This window comes from Cyprinodon tularosa, unplaced genomic scaffold (genome assembly GCF_016077235.1).
Source record: "Cyprinodon tularosa strain WSP-4 unplaced genomic scaffold, ASM1607723v1 ctg276, whole genome shotgun sequence".
Taxonomy (NCBI): domain Eukaryota; kingdom Metazoa; phylum Chordata; class Actinopteri; order Cyprinodontiformes; family Cyprinodontidae; genus Cyprinodon; species Cyprinodon tularosa.
In genome coordinates this window covers 393,489-420,162 of record NW_024038981.1, presented here as the reverse complement: position 1 = coordinate 420,162, position 26,674 = coordinate 393,489, and the positions used below count along the sequence as shown (strand labels likewise).

Sequence of the window (26,674 nt, the reverse complement as noted above, 5' to 3'; positions counted from 1 at the left end):
ATACGGAAACATTTTAAAAGTTGAATGGTGTTTCTAGCTGAAAGTATGCTGAAGTAGTTAAAGGGCAAAGTAGCTGAAGATTTAGTGGAATTTTTGAAGTTTTACATGTATTTCAATGGGCCAAAAAAAGTAATAAAAAGCTAAATATTTAAAAAAGTATAATAGCTGAAGTTACCAAAAGTCATAGCACACTAGCCCAGAAGAAGCTGAACGTTTTGATACCAAATTTGTTGAAATCGGATGAAGTATGAAGGAGTTGAAAGAGTCCGAAAAACGTACGGAAAGTGGAATAATAATAATAATAAAGAGAAACAGAAAAACAATAAGTGGGAATGCATAAGCATTCCCACTTGATAATTGTACTAATTCAGCCTAGATAGATAGATAGATAGATAGATAGATAGATAGATAGATAGATAGATAGATAGATAGATAGATAGATAGATAGATAGATAGATAGATAGATAGATAGATAGATAGATAGATAGATAGATAGATAGATAGATAGATAGATAGATAGATAGATTAGATAGATAGATAGATAGATAGATAGATAGATAGATAGATAGATAGATAGATAGATAGATAGATAGATAGATAGATAGATAGATAGATAGATAGATAGATAGATAGAAGTTACAATTATGCTATGTTTCTCAACATTCCACGAATCAAACGATTTACCAAGAGTTGCAAAGTCTTGCTATTTCCATTTATCCATCCCTTCTAACTTAATCAGGGTTGCGGTGGGGCTGGTCCCTATCTCCAGCAGCTTATAAGCAAAAAGGTGGGGAACACCCTGGACAGACTGGCAGACCATCACAGATCTTTATAAAGATTCATTACATTTTGTAACATCACAGGATTTAGTTATGGAACAAACACAATGGATATAGATACATCTTTAGATCTGGCTTCATTTGCACCAGTATTGTCTTTAAATCAGTACTTGCAAGAATCTATGAAGAAGATTGCGATAACTAGGAATGAGGATTTGTTAAGACTATTGTTCAATTCAATTCAGTTTATTTCTATTGCACCAATTCACAAAACACGTCATCTCAAGGCACTTTACAATTCACAAGATCATCCAGTCAAATTGATTCAAAGTTTTCTGTCTGAGGAAAACCAGTTGATTGCATCGAGTCATTGACTGGGATGCAATCCCTCACGCTAAGCATGCTTGTAGCGACAGTGGAGAGGAAAAACTCCCTTTGAACAGGAAGAAACCTCCAGCAGAACCAGGCTCAGTGTGAGCGGCCAGCTGCTGAGGAGGACTGGGGTTCAAGGAGACAGAAGCAGACATAGAAAAAGAAGCAGAGATACAAAAGACAACTGTAAAAGGCAGGAAACACACAGCGAGCCAGACGAGCTCTGAGCCAACTCCCATGTCAGAGGATGAAGAGAGCACATTCAGCCAGCCAGTCAGAGAAACAGGACTACACTGAAAAACAGGCTGATCTCCAACATCTATAAACAAAGGTGTTACAAAATAACAAAGATAACCAGATATTATGCACTTGGAATAAGAGAATCCAGTTGTTGTTTTTTTTCTTAGTTTAAGTGTAAGTGTCTTGTTCCATTGGAAAAGTGTCTCACTTACCTGCTCAATTCAAGGAAAAATGCACTTAATTTAAGAAAAAACTTCCCAGCTTAGTTTTTTGTTTTTATTTTTGGCAGTGTAGACTTAACCATAACCATAACTCATGATTCTGTGGAAAAGATTTTCAGCATCTACTGCTATGGAGTTAATCAATTAAATTAAGTTTATTTATATAGCGCCAATTCACAACACATACAGTATCATCTCAAGGCACTTTACAGTTCACTAGATCATAGAAATTGCATGCCGAACAGAACCAAGGATCTGGTATGATGATGTCCATGATGTTGATTTTTGCTCAGACTTGTAATGGGATTTCTCAATGTACTATTTGTAGTCTATTGTTTTGCAACAATCTCAAACAACCCTATTCACATGGTGATGATGAGGTACTGTGTGCAAGGGCTGGAGCACAGGGATTAATTAATTAACATTTGGAATATTTCTCTAACTTAACTAAATGTGGAAAACGTGCAGCACTATGAAAACGTATCCTTTTATGCATTATAACGATGGCTGTTGCCCACCTTGCACTCCCTTTGTGCCACCTAGCAGAGGTCCAGATACATTCATGTGTAAGATTTAACATGTTAAGATTAAAAGTAGAATGGGATTTGTATGATACTTGAACCAGTTACTCTCCTGCAAAAGAAAATCCAAGTGCTCAGTGCTAAAATAACCCACCATTGTTCCTCAGCTCGTCTAATTACAAGAATCTCAAGAATGATGTCATCTTGGGAGAACAGAATGTGTTATTCATTTAAAATGGCCATCAATAATAAATAATTACACTGTGAAACCTATATTTGATCTAAAGCAAATTGCAGAAACGTAAACCGAAAGAGCTAAATCTTCCTTTAATTCTTCTTGCAGATATTTCTACAAGCCTTACCGATAAAGACTTGAACTCCTCACTAAAGACTAGAAAAATATGAACTCTCTTTCCTTCCCCATCTTTGGTTGATATTACAAATCTTTGCAGTCATTGTCAGGGCTGGGGGATATCCCAGTGACAAACAGCAATGCTCTAACATGGACATCAGTGATAAATTTCTACTGTCTGACTGTCTCTAGAGAACACTGTGGCCTTGGGAACAGGGGGTAGTCTTCAATGATTAACGAGTTTCATTTCAGGCTGGATTTTCTGGGTGAACCAGTTCTTTGGTATTAAAGAATTATCTAGAAATCCCCACAAGTTTGTTTGTCTCAATGGCTGGATATAAAATTAATTGGAGACACAATGGATTTGTCAGTGTTTTTGGGTCTTGCAGTTTTTAGCTGCTCTGCAAATGAGCTATGACCAAAGAACATGGCACCTGACTTAACAGTCTGGAAGTTTTGGGGTTTTTTTTCTGGAATATTGTGACCCTTGTTTAATTTGATCACGAAGTATACTTTATTTTTGTGAAATTCCTTGTTTGTTGCAACCTGCCAGAATACAAGGTTCTAAAACATCTAATTTACTTTCCTGCTCTTTTATTTCACAAATAAAAATATTATCACATCTACATATTTATATTGCTGCAATGGAACCACACATGTAAATTACACCAAGATTCATATTTAATGCATTCAGATATCTTGTCCTTTTAATTAATTATTGAATCCAGTAAATAATAAATTCTTCTACATTTTGTATCATAAAAAGTAACTGCTTTGACTAGTAACTAGTTACTTTGGTTGTAAAATGTTTTTGGAGAAGTACAACTATAACCATTTAATTTCTTAAAGTAAGGTTCCCATTGCTGCTCTTTGATCCCGACTTAACACAGCTTCAAATAAGACTCTATATCTACCGCCTACCATGCTAGTGGTAGAGTCATGGTTCGGGGCTGTTTTTGGAGCTTTGGGCTATAAGCTGATGGAATCACACTGCTGCCTACCACAAAATTCTGAAGGAGAGTGTCCTTTAATCACTTCTGGCCTTAAACTCTAGACTGGTTTTGAAGAACGAGAATGATGTGAAACAGAACAGCAAGTCCAGCTCTGAGTGTCTAAAAGAGTGTCTTTGAGTGGCCTAGTCAAAGTCTGTTATTGAATCCACTTAATATGATCTAACAGGGTCTTAATGTTTGATCGTGCCACTCAAACAGATGTAAAATGCTCAGTAGTTACTCATTGCTATTGTCAGGTGTATTCACAAAGGATGGTACCACTACGTCGGTTCGTGGGCTAGTTACTGTTTTACCTAAAGTTAACAAGGTTTGAACAGTTTTTCTCCTTTAGTAGGTAAAATCAGAGTTAGAGAACAGAATTTCTATTAACTCTGGTTATATTTGTCAAATATTAAATTATGTGAAAAATATCAGTTGTACAAAATTAGAAGAAGCAGAGACAAATTATTATAGGTACTTGTCTAAATGTATCAACATGAAGATATATACCGTATTTTCTGGACTATAGAGCGCACCTCACTATAGGCCGTGCCCACAACATTTTTTGCAAAAACCGGAAACATATAAGCCGCACCGGGGTATAAGCCACAGATATCTACTGAACTGCCTTAAACTAAACCTCTAAGGGGAGCTCTACATATAGCGCCTGGAGTAGGGACGAAGACGATGGAGCTTCACCTGCTCGTAATTTCAGCTCTGCAGGAATTAAACCCAGTGTCTTCATTGGTTTGGCAGCTTTAGTGCAGCAAATAAATGTTAAAATGTGTGAATTTGGGACATTGTTCTGCGTGCTGCTAGCAAGTTCTTGAGCTAAATAGAAATTAGGCGCTGATTCTTTCATTTCCAATTTTAAAAACTTCCAGAAAATCCTTTTCCAAGTGACTACCCAGTAATCCCATCATATTTGGACAAATAGCTGTAGCAAAAAGCTTTGTCCTACTTCTCCACATCATCTCTAATCTGTCAAATCAAATAATTTCAGCAACAGCTTTATTTACATTTCGCCCCAAAGATATTTATGCCTAATCCAAATTTATGCAGGCTCCAAAAATGGTTATCTATACATTCCGTATTGTTCATGGATCAGCTCTCCACCAATGCACTTGTCAGTCTCATGTGCGTAAATAAACTTCTTTGCTTTAGCTGTAGGGTAAACACATCAGCACAAAGACAATAGGAAGTTGAATAGAATGGCACAGATCTATTTGCTTTGGACTCAGGCTTAAAACTATCATCTTATCGTAGCTCCAGCTGTCTGCTTGTAAGGAGATAAGTTTGTAAGCTTGTAAGGTTGTTTAATATGAGGAATAACGGCGGTGTCATTTCCAAATAGTATTAACCCTGCAAATTCAAAGAACAGCATAAATAACGTACACATGAACAGTCAGAGCAGGATCTTATTTTCCCAAGCATTTACTGCTGTCAAGCATTTAATATTTATAGTGTTTATAAACTTCACAGTAAACAACAGCTGCTACTTATGAATATGCAATCTCAAATGATATTTCAATCAAATAAATTGCTGCTTTTCCTAATTATGTTTAAACTGTAAATACCATGAGCTGGTGTATAAAATGTTTTACGATATTTTCAGAAAAAAATTTGTAGTCTTTAAATCAGTTTAAATTTGTAGTTACATCAGGAAGCATGTATATGTGGATAGATGTATTAAATACTTAACTGTTTAAGGTGTAAAACTTATTTCACGAAAAAGTTATAGAAAGTAATGAAAAATGCATCAACTAAAAATCTTTTTTACAATGCTTTTCAAAATATGTTTTCTTTGAGAAAAAGAGGGAAGTTTAAGACATTAACAACACCATCCATAACCTCACACATGGAGCTACATCGTGCAGATAAGTGGGAACAGTTGGTCCTAAAGATCTAATGCCCTGCAGATTTTAGATTCATCCCTCATACAACACAGCTGAATCCAATAAATGGCTCATTAGCAGGGCTTTGCCAAATTTGATGGCATGCTGAAGAGGTAATTCAGTCATTTTATTCAGCTGCGTTGGAGTTGGGATGCATCTGCAGGACAGTAGAGCTTGAGGACCAGGGTTAGAGTCCCCTGCTTTGAAACATTAAAAGACTACGGCCTGCAAGGATTGGAGTCATGACTGTAGATAAATAGCATAGATATCTTCCTGTATATAACCAAAAAATATAAGTAAAATGTGTTTTCTTTTCATCCAAATTACATTCATTTGGATGGTTTGTCACCAGGAACATCTTTTTTCATTTAGTTTGAGCGGGCAACTGTAAAACAATCAGAGCGCTCTTAAGTATCATAGTTCTCATCTCCTCTCATCCAGGAACTAGTAATGGGGGCAGTTGTCTCATTAGAATCCCAGACTTCCAGACACCTCCTCCAGCTCCTCTTGGAAAAGCCTGATTTGCTTCAGGGGTCGTCCACTTGCCCTCCCTCCGAGGGAGGCGTCCAGAGGGTATCTCAGCTGAATTCTCTTGATAGGTAAAAGAAGTGGCTCTACCCCAAGCCTCTCCAAGATTACTTAGTTTCTCAACCTATCTCTAATTCCCACTGGCCCAAAAACCCTTTTATACCCAGGAACAATCGGCTTGGATTGTGAGCTGGGAACAGCTCACTGACGTGTGTCTACCTTGGCCATAGGACTCGGTAAGCAACCCGTGTTAAACTCGCCTCAGCTCTTATCGGCATGCTGTAAGAACGGGTTGACCTGCATGATACATGATACCATTAAACGCAACGTACGGACATCAACACACCATGCCAGTCGCTTCTGATCTACAAGCCGAAACAACCCTGTTTGCACACAGTAAACATGGTGTAGCGCTGGTGAGGGGGATTTAGACTGATAAAAGAGCGAAACATAAAAAAAAAACACTAACCCTAACCCTAACCCTTACTATGCCCTGACTTCCTTAAATGTTGCTATCCATTGTTTACTTTCCTGATTTTTGTTGCACTGGTGACAGCATCAATGCTAACCCTGCATGAGGGTGTTACCAGACACGCAGCTGCGGGGGGAAAGACGCAGAAGCGAGCCAAATGCAAATTGTGCTTGACCTGTGCTTGAATACACACGTTAACCCGCTATTTTCAGGTGGATAGAGGCTTATGGGAGTGCCCTGCAAACTAAGCTAATTTCAACTGCTTGCAATCAGGATCCTGTAATTTAGGTCTTGATCCACATGAGAAGAGGTGAGGCTAGGAATGGTAAATCAACCAACTGGTAAATTGAGAGCTTCGCTTTTAAGCTCACCTACCTCTTCACCGAAATAGGCCGATGCAGAGTCCACATCATAGCGGAAGTAGGGCTGATCCGTCCAGGTTCACTTGATACTTGAACTCTTCCACTTGAGGCAGGAGCTCTTCCAACCTGAAGGGCCCAAGCCACCTTTTTTCCAGTCAAGAATTATGGCCTCAGACTTGGAGGAGGTGACATTTATCCTGGCTACTTTGCACTCAGCTATGAACCGCTCCAGTACATACTTTAAGTCTTGGCAGGAGGGAGCGAGTAGAATCACATCATCCAAAAAAATCAGAGATGAAATTCATCCGTCCCTAACCCAGAATCCTCTCTGGCCCTCAACTGTCCCTAGAAATCATGGTAAATGGCATGTACTTATATAGCACCTTTATTCAAGTTAGGAGACTTGACCAAAGCGCTTTACACTACATTCATTCACACACTCACGGTGGCAAGCTACATTGTAGCCATAGCTGCCCTGGGGCTCACTGACATTGACTTACTGCCATACACTGGCGCCACCAGGCCACCAGTAGACAATGCAGGTGAAGTGCACAATGCACTGAAAGTCAGAGCTTGAACCGTCAACCCTTCGATTTCAGGGCAAACTCCTACATCCAACGCCACTGTTGCCCTCATGTCCATGAAGTTTTCAAACAGGACAGGGGGAAGCCCTGTCAGAGTCCAACATGCACCATGAACAGATCCAACTTAATGCCGGCAATGCAGACCGGACTAGTTGGCAGAAGGGAGAAACAGGAACGCATTGGCATCAATTGGCAACCTGCCAGTTTGTGGCTGGTTACGCCGTTTTGCCGGTCTACACAATGCCACCATAAGCGATAGCTTTAAACTTTCCCACTCCGGTAGCAGGAGTATGGAGTAGTTTTTGTCACCATGGTTAAACAGCTTCCTAGTCTTAAGAAATACAATAGATTTCATAAATTTTAATTTACTACAAAAACACATTTGCACTGAATTTTAAATTGTTTTACACATTTTATTACAGACATTTACATCCTTTTTAATGCCTAAAAACAACAAAACAGGCCATATCTCCCTCAAATGATTTTTTTTTTTACATTTTTTTGGGAATGCAATGCTGAGAGCTCTCATGAACATACCAAATAAAACTAGTATTTTATGACTTATAGTGAGGAGTTAGGCCGAGTATTTACAGTTAAGGTGAGGACATTCCATTAAAGTGGCAGAAGTCTTCTTTATTGTAGCAATTAAGGTAGGGATTTTTAGTATTCTTTTTACTGCTCTGCCTAAAGCCTCTCAGCTTAAAGCCAAAGCAGCCACATCTTAGATCAATTGTAAGCTGTCATTCTCTCATTCTTGGATTTGCCCTTCCATAGAGGCAGATTGTTAGCACATTATATCACCTGTAATCCTTTCTTCTTTTTTCCATCTCCTACTCTAATCGATTTTTTCCCACACCTCTCAAGCCACAGCACTGGCTCAGAGTCGATTCTACAGCATTTTTTGTCCTGCACGCTTCTCATATGTGTGTCCCCTATAAATAAGTGACTCATGACTATCTCTACTAGCACATTTTCCCCTCTCTGTTTCCCTGTGCTGAGATGTCAGAATGCTGTATGAGTGTGTGGTCTGTGCCAATGTAATTTTCTCTCATGATTTTCACTTTTTCTTTAATCATTCTCCACTTCAGATTGTACAATTTTCCATCAAACCATGGCAGAGTGATGGCAGGACCCAGTGCTTCTCCTTCCTCTCCAGCTGTCTAATTACTTTCTCCACTTCCACCTCCTCAATTTATGTCTTTTTTGCTGCTGTATTGTCTCCTTCTCCTTCCTTTTTGCAGCTATATATCTAATGTTCTCTGTCATTTCATCCGTTTATCTGTCTTACCACAGATTGATGAAGGTGTAACCCTTTTTTTTTTCGTCATTTCATTTTTTTTTATTAAATGAAATTTAATTTCTTCAAATGAAATTAAATTAAACCTCCTTCAATCCAAAGTCATTTTAAGTTGGTGGAAATTTACTCATTACTCTTCATGTGAAAAATAAGTATTAAATACAACTAATAAATACGTAATTTAATAATAAAGTGATGAAACCCTGTACCAGCACGAATCATTTGGATAAAATATAGTATAATAATAGTAGTAGGGCAGTATTATAAATATTTTAAGGGTTTTAAAATAAATATTGCAAATCTCCCAAGAATATGTAAAACGATGCAAAGTAATATTAAGATAGCACCCTATTGACATTGTTTATACTGTTGAAGAAAAGTTTAAATTCTTGGTTGAGTAACAATGTAGGTATATTACAAGTTTGTGACAACATTTATAATAGTTAATGCTAAACCATTAGGCCCTAATGATTAGGGACTAGGTGTGATGAAAACAGGAGCTTTCAGAAGCATCCTTGGTTCGCAGTGAGTGTGTAATTACTGCCATTGAGGGAGTGCACATGCTATCCTTGCTGTGTACATAATACAAAGGGTTTGAGGCATATTTGTAACAATGGGCATCCATGGGTTAAATGACTTTTATTGTGGAATTATTGTTTGTGCCAGCCATCATGTTAAATCATTAGGAAAGTTCTAAGTATGTAAGAAACTATGGGTTCTGTCATTAAGACATTTGTTGTGCTGTTAATTTGCAACATTTATTCCATGACACAATTTATCTTACAAGGTATCTTGTTCAAATCCCATTTGTTTCTTAATTCACATTATCTCTGATTTCTATGAATCACTATAAAGATCACTGAAATGTATTGATATTAAAACCATGGAGATGCTGGGGATTGAACCCAGGACCTCATACATGCAAAGCATGCGCTCTACCACTGAGCTACATCCCCCATGTAATTGTTTTGAACAAACTGTGCAAACAGGACAGTGCTATCACTATGCTCTACTCTTATAGAGGTATTACCTTTAGGTATTACACCTGTTGTGCTAAATTATATCCTGCAGATAATGAATAAATAATTACCTAGAGCTGGAGTTATATGATTGAACTTATTCAAAATCGGATGTGAAATCAATTTAGTGTTCTTAGTTGAACAATTGTAGCTCTAATTTGCTTACTTACCAGTATTTATGCCTTTAACCTTTGGATGGTTCCTGAACCGGGTGTTAAAATCCAGGTATCCCCACCAATTTAGTGACCTAGGCTAGGTTATCAGCAGAGCTATTAATCATAAATCAAAGAACTATTTATCTCTGTTTATTCAAACTACTACCAAATGAGGGTGGATCTGGCCTGAGTGATAAACCATCCGTATTTATGAATCCCAAACAACTGCAAGTTAAACAATTACGTCTTTATTCTAATAATTCAGGATTACAGAAATCTAACATCTATCTAAATACTACACTCTATTAGAAAGGAGTGCACATGCTATCTTTTCTGTGTACCTAATACAAAGGGTTTGTTGCATATTTGTAACAATGGGCATCCGTGGGTTAAATGACTTTTATTGTAGAATTATTGTCAGTGCCAGCCATCATGTTAAAAGAATTAAGACAGTTCCACATATGTAAGAAACTATGGGTTTTGTCATTTTCACATAAGAATAGGAAACATTTTATTGCATAATAACCAACATCTGTTGTTGTGCTGTTAATCTGCTAAATTTAATGTGTGACACAATTTATCTTACATGAGATCCCAGTGCTTCTTAATTCACATTATTTCTAATGATTACTATGAATCAGGAGTCACTGCAATGATCAGAGGAATGTATTGGTATTAAAATCATGGAGATGCTGGGGATTGAACCCAGGACCTCATACATGCGAAGAATGCGCTCTACCACTGAGCTACATCCCCCACGCACAGCTCATTAATAAAATGTGTGAACAAGAGAGTGCTATTGCTATACACTACTTCCATAGTCAACTGGTGAGTTATAATTGTGTAGGTTCATAGTTACATTACATTTTGAAAAATTATTTGAGATAGGGCCAAGGATGAGAGGTCATGTTGGTCTCCGTCATCTCTCGATACGCTCTTCCCTGTGTCCGACCTTTCAGACATAACCAATGAGTGTTTGCGTTATATCACTCATCCAATCCCAATGGTTTTCACTAGATGTGGATGGCGCCAATGATCTGTGTTGAATCAAGAGTCACAATTGCTCTGTTCGAAAACCTAGGAAGCATCCTTAGAAGGCCAGACTCGAAGGGCGATTACATCATAGCGCGGCGCCGAGGTCTGGTCGGATTCCAAGAGTCCTCGTTATGCGACCTTAAAATGCGTCCTTCTTTTTGCCTGATTTGAAGGACGGGTCTGATGTATCCTCGGTATCCTTGGTTTACCCAGGCTTCATTGCGAGACCAAGCAAGCCGTGATCAGAGGAAAGGTTACTTGGCGCCGAACAGTGGTGAAAATTGGAAGTTCAGTTTAATATAATACAAGCCTGTGAATAGTTCCGTCTGAGATTAATGATAATAGTTGTTTTAATGGTTATAGAGTCAGATATGTGGTGGTAATGTTTGATTTATCTAAAGGTTTTTATCTGTTACTCTGTAAATGAGTTTGGCTGTAATTTAAGGACAGATTCTAATACATCTGCAGGGTGGAGACTATAAATCTGATAGGATTTTTATCTTTTTATTGTTGTTTTGCACAATATGCTTAACTAAGATTTTTTGTTGTTAAATATTAGAGATTTTGCAGACATATTTTTAAACATACATTGTTTAGATGTACTTATATATTTCTACTCCTTTTATAGAATAGAATAGAAAATCCCTTTATTGTCCCACAATGGGGAAATTTACAGCAGCAGAAAGATAGTTGAAAATGGTCACACAAATGCGGACCTTAGAAAAATGTATAAGAAATAACATAATAGGAAAGAGTTAAAATATAAACAATAAAATACTGTAAAGTGTTTTAACAATATAAAACTGAAGAATAAATAACCAATATGCAGCTATGGACATTTTTACAGTAATGGATATTTGAAAATAGCAGCAACATCAGAGATGTGCAGAATGACAGCAGCATGTTATTTAACTGACTAAGGTTTCTATCATTACATTTGATTTGATTTGTTCCTGCTCCCGGTGGTTGGAACCTTTATTCCACTCTGGATTCTTGTGAGTGTAGTCTTTGTTCACTTTATAATAATAAATAAATAAATAAACAGTTTTGAAAACTTCGGTTTTCATTCTTTTCCTGCTTTGTGTGTCAGTAAAACCGGATGAAGGATAGACCTGTTTGAATTCACAGCCAAAAACTCTTCCGGTCTCCTTATTTTCACGGACTTCGAAGGATCCAGTCTAGGTAGACCACGTCCTTGGAGGATGCAGCCTAGGTTTTTGAACAGAGCATATATTGATCAGAGTAATGTTTTGATATTAAAATCATGGAGATGCTGGGGATTGAACCGAGGACCTCATACATGCAAAGCATGTGCTCAACCACAGAAATACATTGAAAAAACATAATTGTAAAGGTTCCACTGTAGTATTGAATAACACTGAACTGTTATTTGGAATGGCAATGAAACAGAGATCTTCCTTGTATCTTATTGCTTGATAACTAACATCTGTGCTTCTGCTGTTAATTTGCAACATTTAATGCATGACACAATTTATCTTGCATGGTATCTCGGTTAAACCTCATTTTCTTCTTAATTCACATCTTTTCTAATGATTATTATGAATCAGGAGTCACTGCAATGATCAGAGAAATGTGTTGATATTACAATATAAGTAACCTTAAAAAAAAAAAAACAGCCAGATGCCAAGGATGAGGGAGGTCATGCTGTTCTCAGTCTCCATCTCCCAATACGCCCTCACCTGTGTCATTATTTCTAATGATTACTATGAATCAGGAGTCACTACAATGATCACAGGAATGTATTGATATTAAAATCATGGAGATGCTGGGGATTGAACCCAGGACCTCATACATGCGAAGCACGCGCTCTACCACTGAGCTACATCCCCCATGTAAATGTCAAATAAAATGTTTAAAAAATACAGTGCTATCACTATGCTCTACTCTTATACAGCTAAGAGCTACATCCCTCCATGTAAGGCTCCTTGATAAAATGTGTGAACAACAGAGTCCTATCTCTATGCGCTACTTTTATAGTCTACTGGAAATATGTAATTTTGTAGGTTCCCCTAGTATATACTAACACTCAATTGTTATTTGGAATAGCAATGAAACAGAGATCTCCCCTGTATCTTCCATTGTATCTCTTGGTAGTTGGTAGGATCCAATCCAAGTGACCAGAAGAATTTTCTCCCTGTTCTGACCACTAAGTATTACTCCTAGAGGTCAAACTATTACCAAAGGAGGGTGGATCTGGCCTGAGTGACAAACCATTCGTATATGAATCACAAACAACTGCAAGTTAAACAATGACGTCTTTATTCTAATAATTCAGGATTACAGAATTCTGACATCCATGTAAATACTACACACTATTAGAAAATAAACAAGAGGTAGACTAAGTAACCAGTTTGAAAGAAAAAGAAAAAAACCCTACTTAATTCAAATGGTTTCTAATGATTACTATGAATCAGGAGTCACTGCTATGATCAAAGGAATGTATAGATATTATATTCATGGAGATGCTGGGGATTGAACCCAGGACCTCATACATGCGAAGCATGCGCTCTACCACTGAGCTACATCCCCCATTTAACTGTCTAATTAAAATGTGTAAACCATAGAGTGCTACTGAGTCGATGATCGTTGGAATCAGGTTGATAGCAAAGGACCATTTGTAGCTGTTGTGGTAATCTTAAATTAATCATAGTTAAAAAGCAACCGTGGCCAGATGCAGGTTGATTGAAAATTAAAGGTCTGATAAACATTTTTAGCACAGAGAAATTCTTATAGCAGTTCAGCACACTTTGCTCTCATTACCACTACCTGCTGGACTGAACATGTAATGCAGAATATCTTGTTCTGGTAGTCGGGTGGCTTCCAGTGTTCTGGAAAAGAACAGATGATTAAGGCAGGATTCCTATTACTTGGGGTTTTAAATCGCAGGGCTTTCAGAGGAAAATGGGTACTCTAGCATAGTGCTTTTGTGTCATGTTGATGTGTTTTGTGCAGCTTCTAGGTGTTTCAAAATTGCCTTTTAGACCATTTTTTGATGTCTGGTAAATTTCTAAGAGCTGTATTTTTAGGATTGAGTGATATATTAGGCAACAGTGAAAACATTTATTTGGATATGCTGAAGATTGAAGCCAGGACTTCAAAGCATCCTCTCTACCAGTGAGCTACGTCCCCTTTGGCATAGGTGTCATCATAAAACAATGAGTGAACTACTATTGCATGTTCAGTCCTTTCTAATGAAAACACATACTGCAACTGAGTCTTGCAGCATCGAGTCTTTTCAACTTGCTGTGTGTTAAAGCTGGTTTAGATTTTTTGATGAATAAATAATCCTTCATTTGCATCATACTGTGTTGTCACAGTTCTGCACAAAATATTAATAGAAGTAAAAAAAAATATGAAAAAGCACCATTCTAAAATTGCTGGGACTGCTGAATTCAGGGATCTGCATGAAGCTTTTTCAAATCTCTAATGAATCCTCATCCGAGGTACTGATTAACAGCAGTCCTACAGTATTCCCGCCTCTGTGTTAAATCGTACTTTTACTTTTCAACTAGCCGCTTTCCTTTCATCTGCTGTTACAACCACACAGTGGCAGCCATTTACCTCAAATCGTTTTCTCGTCCTCATTTGGTTAATTTACTATCTCAGTCAGTCAATTTGGCTCAGTGTGTGTGCTCATAGGCAAAGCTGCACCCAGACCCGCTGATCTATGCGCGTGCACCCCTACAACACACACCCACTGGCATGTTTGGCTTGAAATCATAGAGAATGAGGTTTTTAATTCTTTATTTTTTTCTCACTGTAAGTAATTTAATTATTTGTTGCGTGCAGATTCATTCAGTGCCAAGGTTAGCCTGTTCACACCTCTGCATTAACAGAACAGCAGGTGGTCACACAGATGGAGACCAGCATTTCTGTTGGCGCCAGATTTCAGTCTGTCAGAGACACTGACTGGTTTCTTTGCATCATGACAAATCAGAAACACACAGATGTCCTCGTCTCACCTGTATCAACACCTCAGCAGTCTGTTTCGTCTTTTACGTTTTCTGCTTGTCACACTATATTCTCACAATTAGAGATATAGAAGATATTCAAGAATATTAAATAGAGGGTGTCTGACACATAGTAAGGTGTCAGTCATAGTTCAGCTGGCAAAACAAGCAGCTTAGATTTTCTTCTTGCTTTACCCAGGAACAGGACAGATGGTTGATAAAGAGAAAAGTAAAACGTTTGTCAAAGAGTCTCAGACTGTGGATTTAGTGCCTGTCTTTATGCCTTTCAACTGCACAGTCATGTGCTTTGTTATTCATATCATGCATAAAGGGCAGGATTACCTATATATTAAGAAATCAAAAGCTTTATATTATTATTATTGCATTTTAAAATTGAAGAAAAGGTAAAAATAAAAAACATCTTATTGTCATTATCTCTTTTAGCCTGTTTTAGGCATTGGTATGAACATGTGCTCACATGGCTTGGATCCACAGCTATGGTAGATCCCTATTTGAATAAAAATTTTCTTTTTTTCATCTCTTTAATGGGAGAAGGACAGAGAAAAGTAATTGCTCAAGAAAATACAGAAGACGTCAAATTTGTAGGCCAAGCACAGGAACCAAGAAAGGCAGATAATGCACACCAACACTGGTGTTATCCTCATACAGGCTAAGAGGAGACAATCTGGCAAAGACTGGTAGAGAGGGGCAAGTATAAATAGACACAATAGCAGCTGTGGGTAAACAGAGCAACTAATAGAGAGGCTGATGCATCTGCTCATTTTAATTACCAGTGAGACGGTACCTACATTTAACTTTTCCAACATGCAAACCAGGAAAATTGTCTGAAGTTGTGCCTGCATAGGATCTACGCAGCAATTTAATGGGAAATAATTAGTCTGACAAAATTAAACAAAACTACATCCACTTTAAAGCTACAGAGTAAAATTTCTGAACCAATTGGTAGACAAGCCTATTTTGTCCAATATAGGTTAACCAAGAAAACAAACATGACTCATTTTATCTGTAAGACATACACAGTTAACAAAACAACTCAATAAACAGCACATATACCCACAGTAGAAGCTCAGGAGTCACTGAAGAAAATAAAGTGACCTTGTTAGAGCAGTAACTAGAGATTAATGTCACCACCCTCCTTGTTTATGCTGGGGAATTTACCATTGCCTGTAAAACTTTCACTAGACTGGTTGTTGTTTGGGGACCCTTTACACACACAGAAACATAACTAATCGGAGCTTTTAGAGTAGAGGAGAGTGATGCGTTTTGTCCTAAATCAAATTGTTCCTATTACAAAACATAATGTAGGCAGGAATAGGACCACAGTTCGGGTAACAGTTCCAGGTTCAAGACACAGAGAAGCATACAGTCTGGACAAGGGCAGGCAGGCTCGGTAGTCAGGAAATAAATCTGCTGGGTACACAATGGAAAGAGATCAGGCAGGTTGCCAGGTCAGGCGGAAGACAGGTCAGGCAATCAAAATCAGATGGGAAGAGGCAGGCTCAGAAGTCGAGAGGTAGATCGGACAGGATCAGAAAGTCAGAACTAAGAATGCTGGAACAAGTCTGACCAATGGCTCGAACTAATCTGGCACTTGGAAGGGTCTGAAGGCTGGTTATGTAGTAACTAATGCAGGTGGATCAGATGAGCGCAAAATGAAAACTGGGCCGATGTGTAAAATAAGTGATTAGACCAGGCATCAGTGCTGAGATCACATGTCTGTAAGAGACCGATAATATGGAAAAAATTTAAGAAAATCACCAAAAAAAAAAATGATATGATGAAACATGGTTTTATACGGGGGGAAATGGGGAAAATGTACATAAAAGTGAGCACTCACCTTGAAAAAACAAATGTTTTTGTTTACTTTAAATGTCTTCTAATAAAATCCGGAAGCAATATTCCTGACAGTGCAGGTCTAGGTCCTGACAGTGCAGGTCTGAGTCCGGATAGTGCACGTCTGGGTCCTGACGGGCAGGTCTGGGTCCTGACAGTGTAGGTCTGGGTCCTGACGGGCAGGTCTGGGTCCTGACAGTGTAGGTCTGGGTCCTGATAGTGCAGGTCTGGGTCCTGACGGACAGGTCTGGGTCCTGACAGTGTAGCTCTGAGTCCGGACAGTGCATGTCTGGGTCCTGACGGGCAGGTCTGGGTCCTGATAGTGCAGGTTTGGGTCCTGACAGTGTAGGTCTGGGTCCTGACAGTGCATGTCTGGGTCCTGACTGAGCAGGTCTGAGTCCTGCTAGTGCAGGTTTGGGTCCTGGCAGTGCAGATCTGGGTCCTGACAGTGTGCAGGTCTGGGTCCTGACTGTGCAGGTCTGAGTCCGGACAGGGCATGTCTGGGTCCTGACAGTGCAGGTCTGAGTCCTGATAGTGCAGGTCTGGGTCCTGACAGTGTAGCTCTGAGTCCGGACAGTGCATGTCTGGGTCCTGACAGTGCAGGTCTGAGTCCTGATAGTGCAGGTTTGGGTCCTGACAGTGCAGGTCTGGGTCCTGATAGTGCGGATCTGGTCCTGACAGTGTAGGTCTGGGTCCTGACAGTGCAGGTCTGGGTCCTGATAGTGCGGATCTGGTCCTGACAGTGTAGGTCTAGGTCCTGATAGTGCAGGTCTGAGTCCTGATAGTGCAGATATGGTCCTGACAGTGCAGGTCTGGGTCCTGATAGTGCAGATATGGTCCTGACAGTGTAGGTCTGGGTCCTGACAGTGCAGGTCTGGGTCCTGACAGTGCAGGTCTGCGGCCAGACCCCTCTCAAATATTTAGACTTGTATTTTTTCTTTTTTTTACAGAGATGATTAAATCGCATTTAATTAACATAGTTTCCATGAAATAGGTTGGCTGATATTTTCTATCATTTTCTCTGCTCTCAGATCCTTCTTTGTAACCCAGTACTCTTTCATGTGCCTCCCTGATATGAAACATACTTCTGTCTTCTTTTTTCAAAGTACTTCAAAGAAGGCAGACAGATGCTGTCCTCACTCAGTCTCTGTGTCCTTTTCTGCCCTAAAATTCTTCCTGGATTGCGTATGAATTAAAGTAGTACATCTTATCTCACTATTATCTTTAACCTGTTATTAGTTGCTAAACAGCTTAAATGCTTTTTGGCTCAGATATTAATACTGTTTTTGTTGTTGTTCTCATAGTTGTCCTTTATAACATTAATTCATGAGAAAAACATGCATGAAACTTTGCCGACATCCAGTGTTTTAAAGTAAAAAAAAAAAATCTGAAATCTTTTGGCATTACATTACCATATTAGATACAGTTTTGCACTAAATACGTATGTACAACAGGGTCCACTTGTTCATCTCTTTCTGAATATCTTGTTCTATCTCTCCTTTGACAGCCACATGACAGAGCTTTTTCTTTCCTCAACTTCATGTCCTTTTCAACTATCTGCCTGATTTAATTTTCAATGGAACCACGCTACTGTAACAGAAGTGACGCTAAAGAAATCAGGCCTGTGGTATGGCAAGGACCCACATTTCAGACCAGATGATCAATGTCCCATTTGTCATCAGCTAAGACCGCATCAATGAGCCATTCATCATTAATATTTACACAGACACGCTGACAGGCGAGGACACAGTGGATGCTGTCAGCGTCATTGTGGAGGAAAAATGTTGATGTCAGTGGGAAATTCCACAGACAGCACACATTTTATGTTGATAGCACATTTTCAAGTTTGCATTGATTAGAGGTGGCGTCTATGCTGAATAAAGTCAACACATAGGAATAAGAAGGCATAATTCTGCAGGAATCACAAGTTCTTTTAGCAACCACATATAATATTATATAACGTCTACAAAAAGTTCTGTTTAGAGATTTGTTTATTCTAGAGCTTGTTTGGGTTTATTTTTTTTCCTGTTTTTCTTTTTGCCTGAAATAATAATACACTCGAATCTTCCAAAGGTTCAGGAAGTTACAGTAAATTTGTTACAAACTAAGAGGCAAATTACATTTAAAAGTTTTTCAACCTCATGTGCAAACTGTGGACATGGATTTATATCAAATTCCTCTTATACCACTTTCACACTAGCTGAAAAAAAAAACGTTTAAACTCATGAACAATCAGCTTTTAGTGGCAGTGGGAACGGCTCACTGACCTGTGTCGACCCGTGTCAAACGACTTGGTGAGCGACCCGGGTTAAAATCGTCTTCAAATGGCTCAGCTCTGATCAGCATACGTACAGTTGGAACATCAGACCCGGATTGACCCTCTGAGCGGCTCCTATGAGTGCAACGTACAGACATAAACGCACCGCGCCAGTCATGTCTGATCTAGCAACCTAAAACAACTCTACTTGTATTCGATAAACATGCCGCCACACTGTTGAGATAGATTTGGAGGGACAACACAAAACAATACTGACTAAGTGCTGGCTCCCTTTCATGTTGCTCTGCATTGTTTACTTTCCTGATTTATGTTGCGTTGATGACATCATCAACGCAAACCCAGCGTGATGGCGTCACCAGACACATAGTAGTGGGGGCACAGAGAACATGCAGTTTGCTGTGTAGACACAGCGTTTTTTGCCAATGGGAAGGGAGCCAAATGCCGACTGTTAACCCACGTTTGAAAAAACTGGTAACCCGAAATGTTAGTGGGAAAGAGGGCTAAGTCAGCTGCAAGTCTTTAAGTATATCTACCAGCTTTGCATAGAAACACTAAACTATCTTATTTTACTTTGATTTAATTCTCTGGGAATAATTACTGGATTAGGTAGTGAAATTTTACAAGGCTTTTCTAGGAAATGTATATGTTTTCATCCAAACTAATCATTGAAGGTCTGGTTGCATGTTTAGGGTCATTTTGCTGAGACACTCTTTTGGAGCTTCTAACAGATTTTCTGCTTATCAACTGATGAGCTTCCATTCTCCATCAGCTCCTGCAGATAATGTTTCAGATCTTTGTAGTTTTGCCTTATTAATTTAGCTATTTTAGGCTTGCCATACGTGTTGGATGTTTTTACTTATCTATTTTTTTACTCTCTTTGTAGTGTTTTTTTGTTGGTTTTGTCTTTAAATATATTAGATTTGTATACTTCTCTGCTAATCATACATCCATAGTATAATGCCATAAGGTGTCAATTCTAGTGTTTTGTTTAATCTCCTTCAGAAGTCATTTAAAGAAGAGTTTCCTATTTTTCCCCGTTAAAATTAATCATCTTGATTGCTTAAGTCACAAGGTTAGAAGAAAATCAGGTAATATAAAAATTAAATTAATTACCTTTATAGATATTACCTCAAGCTTAATAATAAAGTTATTCCTTTCAAAGGCCAGGTTTGATAATAATTTTTGTCTAGATCATGGCAGTAAGAGTAGCAGGCCACTTATAGCAGGGATTAAACATCAAATGATGACACACCCAATTAGTTAGACTTCCACCTGATGTGACACATAGTTTTCCTGTTGGTATTAAAACCAATGAGAAATGTTTTTCTGGACTCATCTTAGTTCTTTTGATGGTGATATTACGCAGGAGCTCAGAGCTGTTAAACTCTGCATATAATTTCTCTGCTAAACTTCGATTAAATCACGTTAATTTTTAAGTCCTGTTTGAGAGGCGTTTACTTTCAGAAGTGTTATTTAAAGTGCCATTTAAAGAGTGATTACAGTAGAAAAAAGAACTGGAAATAAGGCCCATAAGCTCCCATCAGGGGGTAACAGACTACATTAACATTTCTCTAGTAATTATTTCTATATTTTTTGATTGGTTCTCTTCGTTTCTTGTATTTTTTCCCACTTATTTTTTCATCAGTAATTATGAAGTGGGGGAAAAATAGCTCTTTGTCATTTGCCAGTCATCATCTGCCAGTGTTTATACACATGGCCTTCTTCATCTACCTCAATTTTTCATTAAATTCTCAAAAAAAACTCAACATGCTGCTTCCGAGCATCAATCTGCACTTCGGTCTTCAACCTCAGACCATCACACAAACCAGCTGAAGGGAGGTATTCCCTCAGCATAATGCTGCTGCCACCATTAGTTTAACAGCATTAAGTTTTTCTATCAAACCATCTGTCACGTATTTTCTGTCGAGGACATAGGAAACACCGGTAATTTTACTTCTCATGGGTTTGTTTAAACAATGGTTTTATTGCCTCTCTTCCATTAAGGTCAAATTTGTACTTGCATAGCTTCTAGTTTTCCAGACTGATTATTTCACCTGAGCTGCAGCTCCTCCAGTGTAACTACCACCTCTAATTTACTCTCTCATTGTGCAGCATGTCTGTTTAAATTGAGTGGCGTGCGTTTGTTTAGATGAGGGATGAGCAGCGCTCTGAAAGATGTCTGAAGTTTGGACAATGATTTTTTAACCTAACACCTATATATAGTAGATATACACTCACCGGTCACTTTATTAGGTACCCCATGCTAGTAACGGGTTGGACCCCCTTTTGCCTTCAGAACTGCCTCAATTCTTCGTGGCATAGATTCAACAAGGTGCTGGAAGCATTCCTCAGGGAGTTTGGTCCATATTGACATGATGGCATCACACAGTTGCCGCAGATTTGTCGGCTGCACATCCATGATGCGAATCTCCCGTTCCACCACATCCCAAAGATGCTCTATTGGATTGAGATCTGGTGACTGTTGAGGCCATTTGAGTACAGTGAACTCATTGTCATGTTCAAGAAACCAGTCTGAGATGATTCCAGCTTTATGACATGGCACATTATCCTGCTGAAAGTAGCCATCAGAAGTTGGGTACATTGTGGTCATAAAGGGATGGACATGGTCAGCAACAATACTCAAGTTGGCTGTGGCGTTGCAACGATGCTCAATTGGTACCAAGGGGCCCAAAGAGTGCCAAGAAAATATTCCCCACACCATGACACCACCACCACCAGCCTGAACCGTTGATACAAGGCAGGATGGATCCATGCTTTCATGTTGTAGACGCCAAATTCTGACCCTACCACCCGAATGTCGCAGCAGAAATCGAGCAGGCAACGTTTTTCCAATCTTCTATTGTCCAATTTCTACATGCCTAAATGCACTGAGTTGCCGCCATGTGATTGGCTGCTTAGAAATTGAGTGTTAACGAGCAGTTGGACAGGTGTACCTAATAAAGTGGCCGGTGAGTGTAGATCAATATAACTAGAGAGCATTGTTATAAGGTTCTTGTGGAGTTTGCAAACATTTTTCAAAGAGCTTCAAGGATTTCCTTCTGTACAGAGAACACAGTCCATTATCCTTATCAGCAAAGCTTATCTTAAAAACAGGATTGGAAAGACAAGCCTCCTCAACTAGTACAACATTAGTGTCATTACTTAAAGGAGCTGATGTTAAAACCGGCTAATGGTCATGAGGCTGAAGCACTCCTCCCTAATGCACAGATAAAAGAAAGCATTACTGCGCATTTGTCAAAGAGAGTGGAGGATGAGAGGAAGAACAGTACCTCTTATAGAAAGCATGTAATGCGGTTATCTTCCAACTTACAAGGAAAAGTAAAAGACTAATGGGTAATGGGCGAAACAAATTCAGTATATGTTGGGCTTTTAGAGCTTTGTGTGGGCAAAAGCAGATTCATTTCACCTGTAGGGTTTTCTGGAAATAATACTTGAGACAATATATCCCAATGGATTAATCTGGGTCTTTAGCTTGTTTACAAGCCAACACTCGCAGAGTAGAGAGGGATTAAGGGAGAGCGATATTCCTGCTCAAATCACCAACTCATCATCGTTCAACTGCTGCTGGAAATATCTGAAAGAGAGAAATTCAACATTTAAGCTGGAATATGATACGTGATGTTTTTGTACGTTAATAGAAAATATTTCACACACTTTCCTAAACTGAGAAATTCATTTTACTTTTATTTCCCATTATCAGTTTAGATGATACTAATAAAGTCCATCCATTTATCCATTCATTTTCTGTCAGGCTTGATCCCTTCTGGGGTCCCGAGGGGTGCCTATCTCCCGTTATCTACGGGCGGAAGGCGGGGTCCACCCTGGACAGGTCGCCAACACATCGCAGGGCAACACAGAGACACACAAGACAAACAACCGTTCACGCACACACTCACACCTAAGGAGAATTTAGAGAAGCCAATTAACCTAACAGTCATGTTTTTGGACTGTGGGAGGAAGCCGGAGTACCAGGAGAGAACCCACGCATGCTCAGGGAGAACAATCAAACTCCATGCAGAAAGACCTGGGCCTGGGAATCAAACACGGAACTTTTTTGCTGGCAGCAGTGGTACCCTTTAAGTCACTGCACAGCTACCAATAAAGTCTTACTGAAATAACTGAACTGCAGAAAGAAGTAATTTTGGTAGTAATATAAACATGGGACTGTTCAAAATGTAAGCATTCACAAGTTATTCTTAAAGGACATTTGGATTTCGATTTACTTTTAATATCACTTATAATTTTTATTAGTAACATTTTATGTTCAAGATGAAGGAAAACAAACGCAGACTGAAGCTGTCTTTGTTTTTGTCTTTGCTTCAGTTTCTCATCCACAAAGCAAGGATAATGGCTCCCTGCTTTGTGTTTCTCTCCTTGTTTGCAAGAAATTGATTTATAAAAGGAAAATTCTGTATTTTTTTCAATTTTTGTCCGAATTTCTCCACATATAACGTTTTTTTTTATATATAACTTTTAATCAACCGTCTATTATATGCTGTACAGTTAATGAGCAGTGTTCAGCTCATCTTTTTTGCCATCATCAGCATTTACATTTACTTAAACAATGCAACTCTGATTACTTTGTTTGCCCCAAATATGAGATTTGTGTGTTTTTCTAAGAAGAATCCTCAACAAATAGATTTTACATCATAAGAGCCCCCCATTGTTGTGTATATTTGTAGATTTTGCTGCCTTTTTTTTTATAAAGAGGCCCGGAAAGACACCAGGGGAAGCCATTAAAGGTTTCAGCTGCATTGAGGACAAGTAGCCTTCTTAAATTGGAGACCTTACCACTGTGTCACACGCAGCCCTGCATGTAGGTTCTTTTTTATTCAAATATCATTTGCATGTAGAAAAGGAGTGTAAAGATAACTGAACATTTCAGTAGCTCTCTTCTGGTTGAAAGAGCCTTATCAACTACTGTTTAATCATACCTTACATGCAGCAATTCAGAAAAACATGATTACATACAAGGGAGGGTCTTTGCACACTGATACATTTTTAATGAGATTCCAGTGCCACCCAGTTGTTGTAACCTTAACATGCATAGCATGGTTTTCACACACATGTACACATAGAGGACAACCTAATGAGATTTTAGGAGCACTATTAGACTTGCAGATTAGGGCTAGGTCACTCGCTCCAGCTCTTGATTTAATGAATTTTTCATCTCTAATCAGAGTAAGAGGAAGAAAAAGACAGAAAGAGTGAGGAGAGAGAGAGGTTTAGGGAGGGTGGGAGATTTAATTGATTTTTTTTTTTTTTTATCTTACCTGATTTAAATACCCACTATTAACAAGCTAAGCAAAGACTGAGAAAAAGAGATATATTTGGAGAAGGATTAAATGCAGATAAAGCTACTTTATAGCTCTCTGCTGTCTCACCAAACACACTTGAGGGTGAACCGCTCTTACCCGTTCTCCCTGTTTATCGCATCATTTTCCAGCAATTAAACAACTAAGAGAAATAAAACTCACTGTTTATTTCCCTTCTATTGGTTCCCTTTTAATTCCTCAGACGCTCGTAAACACAAGCTTACTTGGTGGTCTAATTACTAGCAGTGCTGACGGTGTGGTCTATCATCCATCACTCTGCTCACCCATCCATCTCCTCTCTATCTCCCAATCCTCTCCTGACTCCTCCCTGTTCTCCCCCTGTTTTTTTTTTTCTTTTTTCTCTCCATGTATTTATTCCAGCTCAGATAGCGCCAGATCTCTGTTATACTTCTTTCCCAGTTCACCACAAGGCCATCAGTTTGCCCTAACCTTCCCTATTCAGACACTTTTCAATCTATTCGTCATTTTCACTTTTCTCGTACAAAAGAAACGTATTCACACCCTGAATGCTGCACCCTTTATATTCTTTCAAAAAATCTGCTTTATATTGAACCAAAAAAATCAAATATCAAAAAGTTCATTGAATACAAAAGTGGTTAGTTGTTATATAAATATTCTCCCCCTTGAAGTCAGTATATATTTTAAACGCTGTATGTTGCAATTGCAGCTGTGAATGAGTCCCATCTGGACACTAAAAAACAGCTCTGCTACGATGTTTATGTCATCTTGCTGCACCCTCCCCCCCAAAATAACTCCAATTAGTCTCTAGGATTTTAGATATTTCTGTGGATTTGTCTTCTTTTTCATAATCTTTAAGCACCATCCATAGTCAGGTGTTGAAAGGCATCCCCAGAGCATGATGGAGCCAACACCATGCTTTACAGTTGGGATAATGTATTTTAATGTTCGGTGTTCAGCAAACATAACATTAGCTTTTAGCCATTAAAATCAGTTGTCATTTCATCAAACCACAGAACCGGAATAAATGTAATGTTCCTACTGTCCAATAAAGCTTAAACCAGTAAAGAGCCTGGGCAAACACTGTTAAGTAGGGTATTAACTACTTCAGGGAAATGTATTAATAAAGCTTTCAATTAGAATGTCTGGTTTTTTGAAGAAAAAATAGTGCAGAGGTGACATTACTGCAGTTCTGGTTCTGCTATTTCAAAGAGTCGATCCCCATCTGGTCATAAACTGTGTTGGAGGAGCCGCTAACAGCCTCTGACCTGAAGACCTCAGAGTGTGGGCAGGGATGTGGGATAGGATCAGATCAGAGATCAAAAGGGGGCTCAACTGCAAAAGCTTTAAAGCAAGAACCAGTACTTAAAAAAAAAAAAAAAGAGGGGCTAAAACTGATAATGTAATTTTGATTGTGGGTGAAAAGCTGAACAACAGAATCTTTACTGTTTGAAGGCTGTAAAGTCGTCCTTTTTATTTTTTTAAATGTATTTACGGTACTTAGTTCAATAAAAAGGTGTCAAAATAGTTATGAGGAACTGTTAAAGTCGATGCCTAGCTTCCTGAGATTGAGCTGAATGATCAAACCAGTGGATTTTGTCGCCCAGTGTGAGGATTAGTCTCTCCCATCTAAAGGGTGTAATTCATTCCTAGGTGAACTGTCAGTTTGCAAGCCCAGCCAGATCTAAGCAGAAATAATGCACGGCCCATAGTAACAAAGATTCTCAGATAGCTCCTACGCTAGCCTAAAAAATCCCCAGAGACTTTTAGCTTGAATGTGATTCAGCATTTCACTCGGCAACGCTAAGCGAGGAGCTGACAGAAATTCCTGTCTCACTGAGGAGGTGTGGTTGACCTTGTTGCTAGGGGTGACGCTGTTTTTTAAGAGCTGTCATTGGTGGTTTCTACAAACAGACAAAGGCGCTTCTTGTAATAAATGCAGAGAAATTAACTAATCATGATGAAACTTGGCAAAAGTAAATTATCAGACAGCAACTAAATGTTTGAAAATACCTTATTTACATCCTAATTTTTATCATTTTTATTTTACTCTAGTTGAGATTAATGTGCAAATACCTGTGAGCATTGATTATTATCGCCTAGTTGAATAAACTGGCATCATTTGACAAAACAAAGGTAAAATGGAGGAAAAAGGTGGAGGAAAAACAACCTGGACAGAGTAGTAGCGCTTCTTTCTGCACAGCTCTGAGAGGACAATAGATGAATGCTGACAGGGAAATTGTCTGTGAGAAGATGGAGACTTTGAGGTGCATTTCCAAGGCTGATGCATCTTTCCATTTGACATCTTTTACTCTGATTTGAGAGGAGATGGCCTCACACAAGCAAATAACTAGATGGCCATTTTGACTGTGGATACTGAGATTATATATTACAGAAAATACCTGCTCTCTCTTTTGCAAATCTATTTGTAG

General features: G+C 38.7%; 1 protein-coding gene and 4 non-coding genes across 5 annotated transcripts in view; 1 reads left to right on the top strand and 4 right to left on the bottom strand.

Annotated features, from left to right (window-relative positions):
* Positions 1-26,674, top strand: part of LOC119786638 (meiosis 1 associated protein) — a 158,192-nt gene that overhangs the window by 96,193 nt on the left and 35,325 nt on the right. The window lies entirely within an intron of this gene.
* On the bottom strand, positions 9,500-9,571 carry trnaa-ugc. Its single transcript has one exon. It is a non-coding gene; the product is annotated as a tRNA-Ala (tRNA).
* Positions 10,474-10,545, bottom strand: trnaa-cgc. Its single transcript has one exon. It is a non-coding gene; the product is annotated as a tRNA-Ala (tRNA).
* Positions 12,603-12,674, bottom strand: trnaa-cgc. The gene has a single exon. It is a non-coding gene; the product is annotated as a tRNA-Ala (tRNA).
* On the bottom strand, positions 13,303-13,374 carry trnaa-cgc. The gene has a single exon. It is a non-coding gene; the product is annotated as a tRNA-Ala (tRNA).